The 21182-nt window shown below is 36.0% G+C and overlaps 1 long non-coding RNA gene across 1 annotated transcript in view; it reads right to left on the bottom strand.

Moving 5' to 3' along the window:
• Positions 1–6112: 6112 nt before the first annotated feature.
• LOC137840131 (uncharacterized) overlaps positions 6113–21182 on the bottom strand; it is a 36430-nt gene continuing 21360 nt past the window's right edge. Inside the window, exon 2 of the long non-coding RNA XR_011086593.1 lies at positions 6113–20933. This is a non-coding gene — a long non-coding RNA (uncharacterized lncRNA). The remainder of the gene's footprint in view (positions 20934–21182) is intronic.

Here is a 21182-nt window from a genome sequence, read left to right on the forward strand (position 1 = left end):
TTTTGTCCCGCTTCTTCTTCCACATAATTCATCCGATTTACTCCGTTCCACTTTTGACGTATTCCAAATATTCACGAGATGAGCGCTTCCATTTTTCTCGTTCCGAAAATTTTCCGATTTCGCAAAATTCGCGAATTTACGACAAATTTTTCCCCATTCATTGTCAATGGCAGATTCGACATTTCACATTTACGTCATTCCCCTTTTAAATTCACCTCATTCAGCACATTCAAACCACATTCGGAATGATTCTCGACATTCCCAAAATTCCCAAATTCAAAAATTTCACGTTTTCACGTTAAAAATTTCGACAAAATTTCACAAAATTCCGTTTTTCACTTCTAATTTCTACATTTTTTGACCGATTCAACCCATTCCAACTTTCAACTGTTCATCTTTTCATTCGGCATCATTCCCCAAGAAGTGATTCAAAGTCTTCGCCTTCACACGCAATTTCTCCAGAAATTGCATTTTCTAGTTGTGTGAAGGCGATGGCCTTCACACATATGTTATTCTACACCATTCTCTATTATTATTATTATTATTATTATATTTTATTCTCCACACTTTTTTGTCCCGCTTCTTCTTCCACATAGTTCATCCGATTCACTCCGTTCCACTTTTGACGTGTTCCAAATATTCACGAGATGAGCGCTTCCATTTTTCTCGTTCCGAAAATTTTCCGATTTCGCAAAATTCGCGAACTTACGACAAATTTTTCCCCATTCATTCTTAATGGCAGATTCGACATTTCACATTTACATCATTCCACTTTTTTCTACATTGTTCAACCGATTCAACTCATTCCAACTTTCAACTGTTCATCTTTTGCCTACCTATTCCACAACTTCCCACTTACCAAAAATTCCAAATTTGAAATTCAACCAAATTCTCCAAAATTTCGTTTTTCCACTCTAACTTTTACGTTTTTCAACCGATTCAACCCATTCCAACTTTCAACTGTTCATCTTTTTCTAACTATTCCACAACTTCCAACTTATGAAAAATTCCAAATTTTCAAGTTTGGAATTCAACCAAATTCTCAAAAATTTTGTTTTTCTACTCTAATTTCTACATTTTTCAACCGATTCAACTCATTCCAACTTTCAACTGTTCATGTTTTGCCAACCTATTCCACAACTTCCCACTTACCAAAAATTCCATATTTGAAATTCAACCAAATTCTCCAACATTTTGTTTTTCTACTCTAATTTCTACATTTTTTAACCGATTCAACTCATTCCAACTTTCAACTGTTCATGTTTTGCCTACCTATTCCACAACTTCCCGTTTACCAAAAATTCCAAATTTGAAATTCATCCAAATTCTCCAAAATTTCGTTTTTCTAATCTAATTTCTACATTGTTCAACCGATTCAACCCATTCCAACTTTCAACTCTTCATCTTTTGCCTACCTATTCCACAACTTCCCACTTACCAAAAATTCCATATTTGAAATTCAACCAAATTCTCCAACATTTTGTTTTTCTACTCTAATTTCTACATTGTTCAACCGATTCAACCCATTCCAACTTTCAACTCTTCATCTTTTGCCTACCTATTCCACAACTTCCGACTTACCAAAAATTCCAAATTTGGAATTCAACCAAATTCTCAAAAATTTTGTTTTTCTACTCTAATTTCTACATTTTTTAACCGATTCAACTCATTCCAACTTTCAACTGTTCATGTTTTGCCTACCTATTCCACAACTTCCCGTTTACCAAAAATTCCAAATTTGAAATTCAACCAAATTCTCCAAAATTTCGTTTTTCTAATCTAATTTCTACATTGTTCAACCGATTCAACCCATTCCAACTTTCAACTCTTCATCTTTTGCCTACCTATTCCACAACTTCCCACTTACCAAAAATTCCATATTTGAAATTCAACCAAATTCTCCAACATTTTGTTTTTCTACTCTAATTTCTACATTGTTCAACCGATTCAACCCATTCCAACTTTCAACTCTTCATCTTTGGCCTACCTATTCCACAACTTCCGACTTACCAAAAATTCCAAATTTGAAATTCAACCAAAATCTCCAAAATTTCGTTTTTCTACTGTAATTTCTACATTGTTCAACCGATTCAACCCATTCCAACTTTCAACTCTTCATCTTTTGCCTACCTATTCCACAATTTCCCACTTACCAAAAATTAAAAATTTGAAATTCAACCAAATTCTCAAACATTTTGTTTTTCTACTCTAATCTTTACATTGTGCAACCGATTCAATCCATTCCAACTTTCAACTTTTCATCTTTTGCTTACCTATTTCACAACTTCCCACTTACCAAAAATTCCAAATTTGAAATTCAACCAAATTCTGCAAAATTTCGTTTTTCGACTCTAATTTGTACATTTTTCAACCGATTCAACCCATTCCAACTTTCAACTCTTCATCTTTTGCCTACGTATTACACAACTTCCCACTTACCAAAAATCCCAAATTTGAAATTCAACCAAATTCTCCAAAATTTCGTTTTTCTACTCTCATTTCTACATTTCTCTACCGATTCAACCCATTCCAACTTTCAACTCTTCATCTTTTGCTTACCTATTCCACAACTTCCCCTTACAAAAAATTCCAAATTTTTAAATTTGAAATTCAACCAAATTCTCCAAAAATGTGTTTTTCTACTCTAATTTTCACATTGTTCAACCGATTCAACTCATTCCAACTTTCAACTCTTCATCTTTTTCCTACCTATTCCCCAAATTTCCACTTGCCATAAATTCCACATTTTAAGATTTTAAACTCAACCAAATTCTCCAAAATTCTGAAATTCCACCAAATTCTCCAAAATTCCGTTTTTCACCTCTATTTTCTACATTTCTCAAGTAATTCAACTCGTTTCAGCATAATTCGCCAGCATTCGCCAAGAAGTGATTCAAAGTCTTCGCCTTCACACGCAATTTCTCCAGAAATTGCATTTTCTAGTTGTGTGAAGGCGATGGCCTTCACACATATGTTATTCTACACCATTCTCTATTATTATTATTATTATTATATTTTATTCTCCACACTTTTTTGTCCCGCTTCTTCTTCCACGTAATTCATCCGATTCACTCCGTTCCACTTTTGACGTATTCCAAATATTCACGAGATGAGCGCTTCCATTTTTCTCGTTCCGAAAATTTTCCGATTTCGCAAAATTCGCGAATTTACGACAAATTTTTCCCCATTCATTCTCAATGGCAGATTCTACATTTCACATTTACGTCATTCCCCTTTTAAATTCACCTCATTCAGCACATTCAAACCACATTCGGAATGATTCTCGACATTCCCAAAATTCCCAAATTCAAAAATTTCACGTTTTCACGTTAAAAATTCCGACAAAATTTCACGAAATTTCGTTTTTCACCTCTAGTTTCTACATTTTTCAACCGATTCAACCCATTCCAATTTTCAACTGTTCATCTTTTGCCTGCCTATTCCACAACTTCTCACCTACCAAAAATTCCAAAATTTCAAATTTGAAATTCAACCAAATTCTCCAAAATTTCGTTTTTCTACTCTAACTTCTACGTTTTTCAACCGATTCAACCCATTCCAACTTTCAACTGTTCATCTTTTGCCTACCTATTCCACACCTTCCCACTTACCAAAATTTCCAATTTTGAAATTCAACCAAATTCTACAAAATTTGGTTTTTCTACTCTAATTTCTACATTTTTCAACCGATTCAACCCATTCCAACTTTATTCACTTTGGTCACCTCATCCTTACCATATTCACCCCCTTCACCCCCACTTCCACTATGCTTACACAATTCAACCCTTGACCCCCACTTCCAGTGTGGCGCCATCTTGGATTGACCCTGAAGTGCTCCCAATGACCCTAGAATGAACCGGAAGTGCCCCAAATCGAACCGGAAGTGACCTTAGGTAAACAGGAAGTGACCTTAGGTAAACCGGAAGTGACCCCAAATCAAACCGGAAGTGACCTTTTTAAACCGGAAGTGACCTTTTTAAACCGGAAGTGACCCCAAATAAACCGGAAGTGACCTCAGCTTGACCGGAAGTGCCTCTATTCAAACCGGAAGTGACCCAAATAAACCGGAAGTAACCTTATTTCAAGATTAAGTGCCCTAAATAGCTACATTTTAGCTAACTTTTGCAATTTTTGTCCGATTAAACCCGTTTCAACATTTTAACCGCAAAAGGGAACCTCCTGAAGCCGTTTTTTGTCCTTTTGTTCCAAATTTCAAAATATTTTGGCGCAATTGCTTTTTCTTTTAATTCCCATTCATTCTCTATGGGGATTCAATATTTGCTCTAACTTCTACATTTTTTAAACGTTTCAACCCATTCCAACTTTCAACTGTTCATCTTTTGCCTACCTATTCCACAACCTCCCACTTACCAAAAATTCCAAAATTCAAATTTGAAATTCAACCACATTCTCCACAATTTAGTATTACACTTCTATTTTCCACATTTCTCAAGAAATTCAACTCATTTCAACATCATTCGGCATCATTCCCCAAGAAGTGATTCAAAGTCTTCGCCTTCACACGCAATTTCTCCAGAAATTGCATTTTCTAGTTATTATTATTCTTCTATTTTATTCTCGACACTTTTTTGTCCCGCTTCTTCTTCCACATAGTTCATCCGATTCACTCCGTTCCACTTTTGACGTGTTCCAAATATTCACGAGATGAGCGCTTCCATTTTTCTCGTTCCGAAAATTTTCCGATTTCGCAAAATTTGCGAACTTACGACAAATTTTTCCCCATTAATTCTTAATGGCAGATTCGACATTTCACATTTACATCATTCCACTTTTTTCTACATTGTTCAACCGATTCAACTGATTCCAACTTTCAACTGTTCATCTTTTGCCTACCTATTCCACAACTTCCCACTTACCAAAAATTCCAAATTTGAAATTCAACCAAATTCTCCAAAATTTCGTTTTTCCACTCTTTTACGTTTTTCAACCGATTCAACCCATTCCAACTTTCAACTGTTCATCTTTTTCTAACTATTCCACAACTTCCAACTTATGAAAAATTCCAAATTTTCAAATTTGGAATTCAACCAAATTCTCAAAAATTTTGTTTTTTTACTCTAATTTGTACATTTTTCAACCGATTCAACTCATTCCAACTTTCAACTGTTCATGTTTTGCCTACCTATTCCACAACTTCCCGTTTACCAAAATTTCCAAAATTACGACAAATTTTTCCCCATTCATTCTCAATGGCAGATTCGACATTTCACATTTACGTCATTCCCCTTTTAAAGTCACCTCATTCAGCACATTCAAACCACATTCGGAATGATTCTCGACATTCCCAAAATTCCCAAATTCAAAAATTTCACGTTTTCACGTTAAAAATTTCGACAAAATTTCACAAAATTCCGTTTTTCACCTCTAATTTCTACATTTTTTGACCGATTCAACCCATTCCAACTTTCAACTGTTCATCTTTTGCCTACCTATTCCACAACTTCCCACTTACAAAAAAATTCCAAATTTTCAAATTTGAAATTCAACCAAATTCTTCGTAATTTCGTTTTTCTACTCTAACTTCTACATTTTTCAACCGATTCAACCCATTCCAACTTTCAACTGTTCATCTTTTGCCTGCCTATTCCACAACTTCTCACCTACCAAAAATTCCAAAATTTCAAATTTGAAATTCAACCAAATTCTCCAAAATTTCGTTTTTCTACTCTAACTTCTACGTTTTTCAACCGATTCAACCCATTCCAACTTTCAACTGTTCATCTTTTGCCTACCTATTCCACACCTTCCCACTTACCAAAATTTCCAAATTTTCAATTTTGAAATTCAACCAAATTCTACAAAATTTGGTTTTTCTACTCTAATTTCTACATTTTTCAACCGATTCAACCCATTCCAACTTTATTCACTTTGGTCACCTCATCCTTACCATATTCACCACCTTCACCCCCACTTCCACTATGCTTACAAAATTCAACCCTTGACCCCCACTTCCAGTGTGGCGGCCATCTTGGATTGACCCTGAAGTGCTCCCAATGAACCTAGAATGAACCGGAAGTGCCCCAAATCGAACCGGAAGTGACCTTAGGTAAACAGGAAGTGACCTCAGGTAAACCGGAAGTGACCCCAAATCAAACCGGAAGTGACCTTTTTAAACCGGAAGTGACCTTTTTAAACCGGAAGTGACCCCAAATTAACCGGAAGTGACCTCAGCTAGACCGGAAGTGCCTCTAGTCAAACCGGAAGTGACCCAAATAGACCGGAAGTGACCCAAATCAAACCGGAAGTGACCCCAAATGAACCGGAAGTGACCTCAAGTAAACCGGAAGTGACCCCAAATCAAACCGGAAGTGACCTTTTTAAACCGGAAGTGACCCCAAATAAACTGGAAGTGACCTCGGCTAGACCGGAAGTGCCTCTACTCAAACCGGAAGTGACCCAAATAGACCGGAAGTGACCCAAATCACCCCGGAAGTGACCTTATTTCAACATTAACTGCCCTAAATAGCTACATTAGTCGCTAACTTTTGCATTTTTTGTCCGATTAAACCCGTTTCAACATTTTAAAGGGAAAAGGGAACCTCCTTAAGCCGTTTTTTGTCCTTTTGTTCCAAATTTCAAAATATTTTGGCGCAATTGCTTTTTCTTTTAATTCCCAGTCATTCTCTATGGGGATTCAAGATTTGCTCTAACTTCTACATTTTTTAACCGTTTCAACCCGTTCCAACTTTCAACTGTTCATCTTTTGCCTACCTATTCCACAACCTCCTACTTACCAAAAATTCCAAAATTCAAATTTGAAATTCAACCACATTCTCCAAAATTTAGTATTACACTTCTATTTTCCACATTTCTCAAGAAATTCAACTCATTTCAACATCATTCCCCAAGAAGTGATTCAAAGTCTTCGCCTTCACACGCAATTTCTCCAGAAATTGCATTTTCTAGTTATTGTGTGAAGGCGATGGCCTTCACACATATGTTATTCTACACCATTCTCTATTATTATTGTGTGAAGGCGATGGCCTTCACACATATGTTATTCTACACCATTCTCTATTATTATTATTGTGTGAAGGCGATGGCCTTCACACATATGTTATTCTACACCATTCTCTATTATTATTGTGTGAAGGCGATGGCCTTCACACATATGTTATTCTACACCATTCTCTATTATTATTGTGTGAAGGCGATGGCCTTCACACATATGTTATTCTACACCATTCTCTATTATTATTATTATTCTTCTATTTTATTCCCGCCACTTTTTTGTCCCGCTTCTTCTTCCACATAATTCATCCGATTCACTCCGTTCCACTTTTGATGTATTCCAAATATTCACGAGATGAGCGCTTCCATTTTTCTCGTTCCGAAAATTTTCCGATTTCGCAAAATTCGCGAATTTACGACAAATTTTTCCCCATTCATTCTCAATGGCAGATTCGACAATTCACATATACGTCATTCCCCTTTTAAATTCACCTCATTCAGCACATTCAAACCACATTCGGAATGATTCTCGACATTCCCAAAATTCCCAAATTCAAAAATTTCACGTTTTCACGTTAAAAATTTCGACAAAATTTCACAAAATTCCGTTTTTCACCTCTAATTTCTACATTTTTTGACCGATTCAACCCATTCCAACTTTCAACTGTTCATCTTTTCATTCAGCATCATTCCCCAAGAAGTGAATCAAAGTCTTCGCCTTCACACGCAATTTCTCCAGAAATTGCATTTTCTAGTTATTAGTGTGAAGGTGAAGACCTTCACACTATTGTTATTGCTGTCCTTTATTAGTGTGAAGGTGAAGACCTTCACACTATTGTTATTGCTGTCCTTTATTATTATTATTATTATTATTCTACTTATTCCGCTCACTTTTTTGACGCTTAACTCCTTCCACATACTTCAACCGATTCACTCCGTTCCACTTTTCACTTATTCCAAATATTCATGACACGGCTGCTTACATTTTTTTTGTTTGAAAAATTTTCCGTTTTCACAAAATTCACGATTTTGTGGCATTTTTTTCCCCATTCATTCTTAATGGCAGATTCAACATTTCACATTTTTGTTGTTCCAGTTTGAAATTCACTTATTTCAACACATTCAAATCACATTGGGGACATTCCCAAACTTGCCAAATTCAAAAATTTCACGTTTTCACTTTTAAAATTTGCACAAAATTTTGCAAAATTTCACAAAATTTAGTTTTTCACTTCTAGTTTCTACATTTTTCCACCGATTCAACTCGTTCCAACTTTCAACTGTTCATCTTTTGCCTACCTATTCCACACCTTCCCACTTAGCAAAATTTGCAAATTTTCAATTTTGAAATTCACACCAAATTTTCCCAAAATTTAGTTTTTCCCTTCTAATTTCTACATTTTTCAACCGATTCAACCCATTCCAACTTTATTCACTTTGTTCACCTTATGCTTACCATATTCACCCCCTTCACCCCCACTTCCACAATTCAACCCTTGACCCCCACTTCCAGAGTGGCGGCCATCTTGGATTGACCCTGAAGTGCCCCAATGAACCCGGAATGAACTGGAAGTGCCCCAAATCAAACCGGAATTGACCCCAAATGAACCGGAAGTGACCTCAGGTAAACCGGAAGTGACCCCAAATCAAACCGGAAGTGACTCCAAATCAAACCGGAAGTGACCTTTTTAAACCGGAAGTGACCCCAAATAAACCGGAAGTGACCTCAGCTAGACCGGAAGTGCCTCTAATCAAACCGGAAGTGACCCAAATAGACCGGAAGTGACCCAAATCAAACCGGAAGTGACCATATTTCAACATTAAGTGCCCTAAATACCTACATTTGCGCTAACTTTTGCAAATTTTGCCCGATTAAACCCATTTCAACATTTTAACCCCAAAAGTGAACCTCCTAAAGCTGTTTTTTTCCTTTTGTTCCAAATTTCAAAACATTTTGGTGCAATTTTTTTTCTTTTAATTCCCATTCATTCTCTATTAGGATTCAAGATTTGCTCTAACTTCTACATTTTTTAACCGATTCAACTTGTTCCAACTTTGAACTGTTCTTCTTTTGCCTTCCTATTCCACAACTACCCACTTACCAAAAATTCTCTACAATTTTGTTTTTCTAATCTAATTTCTACATTTTTCAACTTATTCAACCCATTCGACCTTTCAACTGTTCATCATTTTCCTACCTATTCCACAACTTCCCACTTACCCAAAATTCCAAATTTTCAATTTTGTAACTCACACCCAATTTTCCCAAATTTCCTTTTTCCCTTGTAATTTCTACATTTTTCAACCGATTCAACTCTTTTCAACATCATTCTGCAACATTCCCCAAGTATTTATTCAACCTCTTCACCTTCACACGCAATTTCTTCAGGAATTGCAAATTCTAGTTATTAGTGTGAAGGTGAAGACCTTCACACTATTGTTATTGCTGTCCTTTATTATTAGTGTGAAGGTGAAGACCTTCACACTATTGTTATTGCTGTCCTTTATTATTATTATTATTCTACTTATTCCGCTCACTTTTTTGACGCTTAACTCCTTCCACATACTTCAACCGATTCACTCCGTTCCACTTTTCACTTATTCCAAATATTCATGACACGGCTGCTTACATTTTTTTTGTTTGAAAAATTTTCCGTTTTCACAAAATTCACGATTTTGTGGCATTTTTTTCCCCATTCATTCTTAATGGCAGATTCAACATTTCACATTTTTGTTGTTCCAGTTTGAAATTCACTTATTTCAACACATTCAAATCACATTGGGGACATTCCCAAACTTGCCAAATTCAAAAATTTCACGTTTTCACTTTTAAAATTTGCACAAAATTTTGCAAAATTTCACAAAATTTAATTTTTCACTTCTAGTTTCTACATTTTTCCACCGATTCAACTCGTTCCAACTTTCAACTGTTCATCTTTTGCCTACCTATTCCACACCTTCCCACTTAGCAAAATTTCCAAATTTTCAATTTTGAAATTCACACCAAATTTTCCCAAAATTTAGTTTTTCCCTTCTAATTTCTACATTTTTCAACCGATTCAACCCATTCCAACTTTATTCACTTTGTTCACCTTATGCTTACCATATTCACCCCCTTCACCCCCACTTCCACAATTCAACCCTTGACCCCCACTTCCAGAGTGGCGGCCATCTTGGATTGACCCTGAAGTGCCCCAATGAACCCGGAATGAACTGGAAGTGCCCCAAATCAAACCGGAATTGACCCCAAATGAACCGGAAGTGACCTCAGGTAAACCGGAAGTGACCCCAAATCAAACCGGAAGTGACCCCAAATCAAACCGGAAGTGACCTTTTTAAACCGGAAGTGACCCCAAATAAACCGGAAGTGACCTCAGCTAGACCGGAAGTGCCTCTAATCAAACCGGAAGTGACCCAAATAGACCGGAAGTGACCCAAATCAAACCGGAAGTGACCATATTTCAACATTAAGTGCCCTAAATACCTACATTTGCGCTAACTTTTGCAAATTTTGCCCGATTAAACCCATTTCAACATTTTAACCCCAAAAGTGAACCTCCTAAAGCTGTTTTTTTCCTTTTGTTCCAAATTTCAAAAAATTTTGGTGCAATTTTTTTTCTTTTAATTCCCATTCATTCTCTATTAGGATTCAAGATTTGCTCTAACTTCTACATTTTTTAACCGATTCAACTGTTTCCAACTTTGAACTGTTCTTCTTTTGCCTTCCTATTCCACAACTACCCACTTACCAAAAATTCTCTACAATTTTGTTTTTCTAATCTAATTTCTACATTTTTCAACTTATTCAACCCATTCGACCTTTCAACTGTTCATCATTTTCCTACCTATTCCACAACTTCCCACTTACCCAAAATTCCAAATTTTCAATTTTGTAACTCACACCCAATTTTCCCAAATTTCCTTTTTCCCTTGTAATTTCTACATTTTTCAACCGATTCAACTCTTTTCAACATCATTCTGCAACATTCCCCAAGTATTTATTCAACCTCTTCACCTTCACACGCAATTTCTTCAGGAATTGCAAATTCTAGTTATTATTATTATTATTATTATTCTACTTATTCCGCTCACTTTTTTGACGCTTAACTACTTCCACATACTTCAACCGATTCACTCCGTTCCACTTTTCACTGATTCCAAATATTCATGACACGGCTGCTTACATTTTTTTCGTTCAAAAAATTTTCCGTTTTCACAAAATTCACGATTTTGTGGCATTTTTTTCCCCATTCATTCTTAATGGCAGATTCAACATTTCACGTTTTTGTTGTTCCAGTTTGAAATTCACTTATTTCAACACATTCAAATCACATTGGGGACATTCCCAAACTTGCCAAATTCAAAAATTTCACGTTTTCACATTTAAAATTTGCACAAAATTTTGCAAAATTTCACAAAATTTAGTTTTTCACTTCTAATTTCTACATTTTTCCACCGATTCAACTCGTTCCAACTTTCAACTGTTCATCTTTTGCCTACCTATTCCACACCTTCCCACTTACCAAAATTTCCAAATTTTCAATTTTGAAATTCACACCAAATTTTCCAAAAATTTAGTTTTTCCCTTCTAATTTCTACATTTTTCAACCGATTCAACTCATTCCAACTTCATTCCCTTTGTTCACCTTATGCTTACCATATTCACCCCCTTCACCCCCACTTCCACAATTCAACCCTTGACCCCCACTTCCAGAGTGGCGGACATCTTGGATTGACCCTGAAGTGCCCCAATGAACTCGGAATGAACCGGAAGTGCCCCAAATCAAACCGGAATTGACCCCGAATGAACCGGAAGTGACCTCAGGTAAACCGGAAGTGACCCCAAATCAAACCGGAAGTGACCCCAAATCAAACCGGAAGTGACCTTTTTAAACCGGAAGTGACCCCAAATAAACCGGAAGTGACCTCAGCTAGACCGGAAGTGCCTCTAATCAAACCGGAAGTGACCTAAATAGACCGGAAGTGCCTCTAATCAAACCGAAAGTGACCTAAAGAGACCGGAAGTGACCCAAATCAAACCGGAAGTGACCCCAAATGAACCGGAAGTGACCTCAGGTAAACCGGAAGTGACCCCAAATCAAACCGGAAGTGACCTTTTTAAACCGGAAGTGACCTTTTTAAACCGGAAGTGACCACAAATAAACCGGAAGTGACCTCAGCTAGACCGGAAGTGCCTCTATTCAAACCGGAAGTGACTCAAATAGACCGGAAGTGACCCAAATCAAACTGGAAGTGACCCCAAATGAACCGGAAGTGACCTTAGGTAAATCGGAAGTGACCCCAAATCAAACTGGAAGTGACCTTTTAAAACCGGAAGGGTCCCCAAATCAAACCGGAAGTGACCCCAAATCAAACCGGAAGTGACCTTTTTCAACCGGAAGTGACCTTTTTAAACCGGAAGTGACCCCAAATAAACCGGAAGTGACCTCAGCTAGACCGGAAGTGCCTCTAATCAAACCGGAAGTGACCCAAATCAAACCGGAAGTGACCATATTTCAACATTAAGTGCCCTAATTACTTACATTTGCGCTAACTTTTGCAAATTTTGCCCGATTAAACCCATTTCAACATTTTAACCCCAAAAGTGAACCTCCTGAAGCCGTTTTTTTCCTTTTGTTCCAAATTTCAGAAACTTTTGGTGCAATTTTTTTTCTTTTAATTCCCATTCATTCTCTATTAGGATTCAAGATTTGCTCTAACTTCTACATTTTTTAACCGATTCAACTCGTTCCAACTTTCAACTGTTCCTCTTTTGCCTTCCTATTCCACAACTTCCCACTTACCAAAAATTCTCTACAATTTTGTTTTTCTACTCTAATTTCTACATTTTCAACTTATTCAACCCATTCCACCTTTCAACTGTTCATCATTTTCCTACCTATTCCACAACTTCCCACTTACCCAAAATTCCAAATTTTCAATTTTGAAATTCACACCCAATTTTCCCAAATTTCCTTTTTCCCTTGTAATTTCTACATTTTTCAACCGATTCAACTCTTTTCAACATCATTCTGCAACATTCCCCAAGTATTTATTCAACCTCTTCACCTTCACACGCAATTTCTTCAGGAATTGCAAATTCTAGTTATTATTATTATTATTATTATTCTACTTATTCCGCTCACTTTTTTGACGCTTAACTCCTTCCACATACTTCAACCGATTCACTCCGTTCCACTTTTCACTTATTCCAAATATTCATGACACGGCTGCTTACATTTTTTTTGTTCGAAAAATTTTCCGTTTTCACAAAATTCACGATTTTGTGGCATTTTTTTCCCCATTCATTCTTAATGGCAGATTCAACATTTCACATTTTTTTTGTTCCAGTTTGAAATTCACTTATTTCAACACATTCAAATCACATTGGGGACATTCCCAAACTTGCCAAATTCAAAAATTTCACGTTTTCACTTTTAAAATTTGCACAAAATTTTGCAAAATTTCACAAAATTTAGTTTTTCACTTCTAGTTTCTACATTTTTCCACCGATTCAACTCGTTCCAACTTTCAACTGTTCATCTTTTGCCTACCTATTCCACACCTTCCCACTTAGCAAAATTTCCAAATTTTCAATTTTGAAATTCACACCAAATTTTCCCAAAATGTAGTTTTTCCCTTCTAATTTCTACATTTTTCAACCGATTCAACCCATTCCAACTTTATTCACTTTGTTCACCTTATGCTTACCATATTCACCCCCTTCACCCCCACTTCCACAATTCAACCCTTGACCCCCACTTCCAGAGTGGCGGCCATCTTGGATTGACCCTGAAGTGCCCCAATGAACCCGGAATGAACTGGAAGTGCCCCAAATCAAACCGGAATTGACCCCAAATGAACCGGAAGTGACCTCAGGTAAACCGGAAGTGACCCCAAATCAAACCGGAAGTGACCCCAAATCAAACCGGAAGTGACCTTTTTCAACCGGAAGTGACCTTTTTCAACCGGAAGTGACCCCAAATAAACCGGAAGTGACCTCAGTTGGACCGGAAGTGCCTCTAATCAAACCGGAAGTGACCCAAATCAAACCGGAAATGACCATATTTCAACATTAAGTGCCCTAAATACCTACATTTGCGCTAACTTTAGCAAATTTTGCCCGATTAAACCCATTTCAACATTTTAACCCCAAAAGTGAACCTCCTGAAGCCGTTTCTTTCCTTTTGTTCCAAATTTCAGAAACTTTTGGTGCAATTTTTTTTTCTTTTAATTCCCATTCATTCTCTATTAGGATTCAAGATTTGCTCTAACTTCTACATTTTTTAACCGATTCAACTCGTTCCAACTTTCAACTGTTCCTCTTTTGCCTTCCTATTCCACAACTTCCCACTTACCAAAAATTCTCTACAATTTTGTTTTTCTACTCTAATTTCTACATTTTCAACTTATTCAACCCATTCCACCTTTCAACTGTTCATCATTTTCCTACCTATTCCACAACTTCCCACTTACCCAAAATTCCAAATTTTCAATTTTGAAATTCACACCCAATTTTCCCAAATTTCCTTTTTCCCTTGTAATTTCTACATTTTTCAACCGATTCAACTCTTTTCAACATCATTCTGCAACATTCCCCAAGTATTTATTCAACCTCTTCACCTTCACACGCAATTTCTTCAGGAATTGCAAATTCTAGTTATTATTATTATTATATTTTATTCTCCACACTTTTTTGTCCCGCTTCTTCTTCCACATAGTTCATCCGATTCACTCCGTTCCACTTTTGACGTGTTCCAAATATTCACGAGATGAGCGCTTCCATTTTTCTCGTTCCGAAAATTTTCCGATTTCGCAAAATTCGCGAACTTACGACAAATTTTTCCCCATTCATTCTTAATGGCAGATTCGACATTTCACATTTACATCATTCCACTTTTTTCTACATTGTTCAACCGATTCAACTCATTCCAACTTTCAACTGTTCATCTTTTGCCTACCTATTCCACAACTTCCCACTTACCAAAAATTCCAAATTTGAAATTCAACCAAATTCTCCAAAATTTCGTTTTTCCACTCTAACTTTTACGTTTTTCAACCGATTCAACCCATTCCAACTTTCAACTGTTCATCTTTTTCTAACTATTCCACAACTTCCAACTTATGAAAAATTCCAAATTTTCAAATTTGGAATTCAACCAAATTCTCAAAAATTTTGTTTTTCTACTCTAATTTCTACATTTTTAAACCGATTCAACTCATTCCAACTTTCAACTGTTCATGTTTTGCCTACCTATTCCACAACTTCCCACTTACCAAAAATTCCATATTTGAAATTCAACCAAATTCTCCAACATTTTGTTTTTCTACTCTAATTTCTACATTTTTTAACCGATTCAACTCATTCCAACTTTCAACTGTTCATGTTTTGCCTACCTATTCCACAACTTCCCGTTTACCAAAAATTCCAAATTTGAAATTCAACCAAATTCTCCAAAATTTCGTTTTTCTAATCTAATTTCTACATTGTTCAACCGATTCAACCCATTCCAACTTTCAACTCTTCATCTTTTGCCTACCTATTCCACAACTTCCCACTTACCAAAAATTCCATATTTGAAATTCAACCAAATTCTCCAACATTTTGTTTTTCTTCTCTAATTTCTACATTGTTCAACCGATTCAACCCATTCCAACTTTCAACTCTTCATCTTTTGCCTACCTATTCCACAACTTCCGACTTACCAAAAATTCCAAATTTGGAATTCAACCAAATTCTCAAAAATTGTGTTTTTCTACTCTAATTTCTACATTTTTTAACCGATTCAACTCATTCCAACTTTCAACTGTTCATGTTTTGCCTACCTATTCCACAACTTCCCGTTTACCAAAAATTCCAAATTTGAAATTCAACCAAATTCTCCAAAATTTCGTTTTTCTAATCTAATTTCTACATTGTTCAACCGATTCAACCCATTCCAACTTTCAACTGTTCATGTTTTGCCTACCTATTCCACAACTTCCCGTTTACCAAAAATTCCAAATTTGAAATTCAACCAAATTCTCCAAAATTTCGTTTTTCTAATCTAATTTCTACATTGTTCAACCGATTCAACCCATTCCAACTTTCAACTCTTCATCTTTTGCCTACCTATTCCACAACTTCCCACTTACCAAAAATTCCATATTTGAAATTCAACCAAATTCTCCAACATTTTGTTTTTCTACTCTTATTTCTACATTGTTCAACCGATTCAACCCATTCCAACTTTCAACTCTTCATCTTTTGCCTACCTATTCCACAACTTCCGACTTACCAAAAATTCCAAATTTGTAATTCAACCAAATTCTCAAAAATTTTGTTTTTCTACTCCAATTTCTACATTTTTTAACCGATTCAACTCATTCCAACTTTCAACTGTTCATGTTTTGCCTACCTATTCCACAACTTCCCGTTTACCAAAAATTCCAAATTTGAAATTCAACCAAATTCTCCAACATTTTGTTTTTCTACTCTAATTTCTACATTTTTTAACCGATTCAACTCATTCCAACTTTCAACTGTTCATGTTTTGCCTACCTATTCCACAACTTCCCGTTTACCAAAAATTCCAAATTTGAAATTCAACCAAATTCTCCAACATTTTGTTTTTCTACTCTAATTTCTACATTGTTCAACCGATTCAACCCATTCCAACTTTCAACTCTTCATCTTTTGCCTACCTATTCCACAACTTCCGACTTACCAAAAATTCCAAATTTGAAATTCAACCAAAATCTCCAAAATTTCGTTTTTCTACTGTAATTTCTACATTGTTCAACCGATTCAACCCATTCCAACTTTCAACTCTTCATCTTTTGCCTACCTATTCCACAGCTTCCCACTTACCAAAAATTAAAAATTAAAAATTTGAAATTCAACCAAATTCTCAAACACTTTGTTTTTCTACTCTAATCTTTACATTGTGCAACCGATTCAATCCATTCCAACTTTCAACTTTTCATCTTTTGCTTACCTATTTCACAACTTCCCACTTACCAAAAATTCCAAATTTGAAATTCAACCAAATTCTGCAAAATTTCGTTTTTCGACTCTAATTTGTACATTTTTCAACCGATTCAACCCATTCCAACTTTCAACTCTTCATCTTTTGCCTACGTATTACACAACTTCCCACTTACCAAAAATCCCAAATTTGAAATTCAACCAAATTCTCCAAAATTTCGTTTTTCTACTCTCATTTCTACATTTCTCTACCGATTCAACCCATTCCAACTTTCAACTCTTCATCTTTTGCTTACCTATTCCACAACTTCCCCTTACAAAAAATTCCAAATTTTGAAATTTGAAATTCAACCAAATTCTCCAAAAATGTGTTTTTCTACTCTAATTTTCACATTGTTCAACTGATTCAACTCATTCCAACTTTCAACTCTTCATCTTTTTCCTACCTATTCCCCAAATTTCCACTTGCCATAAATTCCACATTTTAAGATTTTAAACTCAACCAAATTCTCCAAAATTCTGAAATTCCACCAAATTCTCCAAAATTCCGTTTTCACCTCTATTTTCTACATTTCTCAAGTAATTCAACTCGTTTCAGCATAATTCGCCAGCATTCCCCAAGAAGTGATTCAAAGTCTTCGCCTTCACACGCAATTTCTCCAGAAATTGCATTTTCTAGTTATTATTATTGTGTGAAGGCGATGGCCTTCACACATATGTTATTCTACACCATTCTCTATTATTATTATTATTCTTCTATTTTATTCCCGCCACTTTTTTGTCCCGCTTCTTCTTCCACATAATTCATCCGATTCACTCCGTTCCACTTTTGACGTATTCCAAATATTCACGAGATGAGCGCTTCCATTTTTCTCGTTCCGAAAATTTTCCGATTTCGCAAAATTCGCGAATTTACGACAAATTTTTCCCCATTCATTCTCAATGGCAGATTCGACATTTCACATTTACGTCATTCCCCTTTTAAATTCACCTCATTCAGCACATTCAAACCACATTCGGAATGATTCTCGACATTCCCAAAATTCCCAAATTCAAAAATTTCACGTTTTCACGTTAAAAATTTCGACAAAATTTCACAAAATTCCGTTTTTCACTTCTAATTTCTACATTTTTTGACCGATTCAACCCATTCCAACTTTCAACTGTTCATCTTTTCATTCGGCATCATTACCCAAGAAGTGATTCAAAGTCTTCGCCTTCACACGCAATTTCTCCAGAAATTGCATTTTCTAGTTATTATTGTGTGAAGGCGATGGCCTTCACACATATGTTATTCTACACCATTCTCTATTATTATTATTATTATTATTATTATTATTATTATTATTCTATTTTATTCCCGCCACTTTTTTGTCCCGCTTCTTCTTCCACATAATTCATCCGATTCACTCCGTTCCACTTTTGACGTATTCCAAATATTCACGAGATGAGCGCTTCCATTTTTCTCGTTCCGAAAATTTTCCCATTTCGCAAAATTCGCGAATTTACGACAAATTTTTCCCCATTCATTCTCAATGGCAGATTCGACATTTCACATTTACGTCATTCCCCTTTTACATTCACCTCATTCAGCACATTCAAACCACATTCGGAATGATTCTCGACATTCCCAAAATTCCCAAATTCAAAAATTTAACGTTTTCTCGTTAAAAATTCCGACAAAATTTCACGAAATTTCGTTTTTCACCTCTAATTTCTACATTTTTCGACCGATTCAACCCGTTCCAACTTCCAACTGTTCATCTTTTGCCTACCTATTCCACAACTTCCCACTTACAACAAAATTCCAAATTTTCAAATTTGAAATTCAACCAAATTCTTCGTAATTTCGTTTTTCTACTCTAACTTCTACATTTTTCAACCGATTCAACCCATTCCAACTTTCAACTGTTCATCTTTTGCCTGCCTATTCCACAACTTCTCACCTACCAAAAATTCCAAAATTTCAAATTTGAAATTCAACCAAATTCTCCAAAATTTCGTTTTTCTACTCTAACTTCTACGTTTTTCAACCGATTCAACCCATTCCAACTTTCAACTGTTCATCTTTTGCCTACCTATTCCACACCTTCCCACTTACCAAAATTTCCAAATTTTCAATTTTGAAATTCAACCAAATTCTACAAAATTTGGTTTTTCTACTCTAATTTCTACATTTTTCAACCGATTCAACCCATTCCAACTTTATTCACTTTGGTCACCTCATCCTTACCATATTCACCACCTTCACCCCCACTTCCACTATGCTTACAAAATTCAACCCTTGACCCCCACTTCCAGTGTGGCGGCCATCTTGGATTGACCCTGAAGTGCTCCCAATGAACCTAGAATGAACCGGAAGTGCCCCAAATCGAACCGGAAGTGGCCTTAGGTAAACAGGAAGTGACCTCAGGTAAACCGGAAGTGACCCCAAATCAAACCGGAAGTGACCTTTTTAAACCGGAAGTGACCTTTTTAAACCGGAAGTGACCCCAAATTAACCGGAAGTGACCTCAGCTAGACCGGAAGTGCCTCTAGTCAAACCGGAAGTGACCCAAATAGACCGGAAGTGCCCCAAATCAATCCGGAAGTGACCTTAGGTAAACAGGAAGTGACCTCAAGTAAACCGGAAGTGACCCCAAGTCAAACCGGAAGTGACCTTTTTTAAACCGGAAGTGACCTTTTAAAACCGGAAGTGACCCCAAATTAACCGGAAGTGACCTCAGCTGGACCGCAAGTGCCTCTAATCAAACCGGAAGTGACCCAAATCAAACCGGAAGTGACCTTATTTCAACATTAACTGCCCTAAATAGCTACATTAGTCGCTAACTTTTGCATTTTTTGTCCGATTGAACCCGTTTCAACATTTTAACCCCAAAGGTGAACCTCCTGAAGCTGTTTTTTTTCGTTTTGTTCCAAATTTTACAATATTTTGGCGCAATTATTTTTTCTTTTAATTCCCATTCATTCTCTATGGGGATTCAATATTTGCTCTAACTTCTACATTTTTTAACCAATTCAACCCGTTCCAACATTTGACTGTTCATCTTTTGCCTACCTATTCCACAACCTCCCACTTACCAAAAATTCCAAACTTCAAATTTGAAATTCAACCAAATTCTCCAAAATTTAGTATTACACTTCTATTTTCCACATTTCTCAAGAAATTCAACTCATTTCAACATCATTCGGCATCATTCCCAAAGAAGTGATTCAAAGTCTTCGCCTTCACACGCAATTTCTCCAGAAATTGCATTTTCTAGTTATTATTATATTTTATTCTCCACACTTTTTTGTCCCGCTTCTTCTTCCACATAGTTCATCCGATTCACTCCGTTCCACTTTTGACGTGTTCCAAATATTCACGAGATGAGCGCTTCCATTTTTCTCGTTCCGAAAATTTTCCGATTTCGCAAAATTCGCGAACTTACGACAAATTTTTCCCCATTCATTCTTAATGGCAGATTCGACATTTCACATTTACATGATTCCACTTTTTTCTACATTGTTCAACCGATTCAACTCATTCCAACTTTCAACTGTTCATCTTTTGCCTACCTATTCCACAACTTCCCACTTACCAAAAATTCCAAATTTGAAATTCAACCAAATTCTCCAAAATTTCGTTTTACCACTCTAACTTTTACGTTTTTCAACCGATTCAACCCATTCCAACTTTCAACTGTTCATCTTTTTCTAACTATTCCACAACTTCCAACTTATGAAAAATTCCAAATTTTCAAATTTGGAATTCAACCAAATTCTCAAAAATTTTGTTTTTCTACTCTAATTTCTACATTTTTAAACCGATTCAACTCATTCCAACTTTCAACTGTTCATGTTTTGCCTACCTATTCCACAACTTCCCACTTACCAAAAATTCCATATTTGAAATTCAACCAAATTCTCCAACATTTTGTTTTTCTACTCTAATTTCTACATTTTTTAACCGATTCAACTCATTCCAACTTTCAACTGTTCATGTTTTGCCTACCTATTCCACAACTTCCCGTTTACCAAAAATTCTGAATTTGAAATTCAACCAAATTCTCCAAAATTTCGTTTTTCTAATCTAATTTCTACATTGTTCAACCGATTCAACCCATTCCAACTTTCAACTCTTCATCTTTTGCCTACCTATTCCACAACTTCCCACTTACCAAAAATTCCATATTTGAAATTCAACCAAATTCTCCAACATTTTGTTTTTCTACTCTAATTTCTACATTGTTCAACCGATTCA

The sequence above is a fragment of the Syngnathus scovelli genome, chromosome 3 (assembly GCF_024217435.2).
Source record: "Syngnathus scovelli strain Florida chromosome 3, RoL_Ssco_1.2, whole genome shotgun sequence".
In the NCBI taxonomy this organism is placed as follows: domain Eukaryota; kingdom Metazoa; phylum Chordata; class Actinopteri; order Syngnathiformes; family Syngnathidae; genus Syngnathus; species Syngnathus scovelli.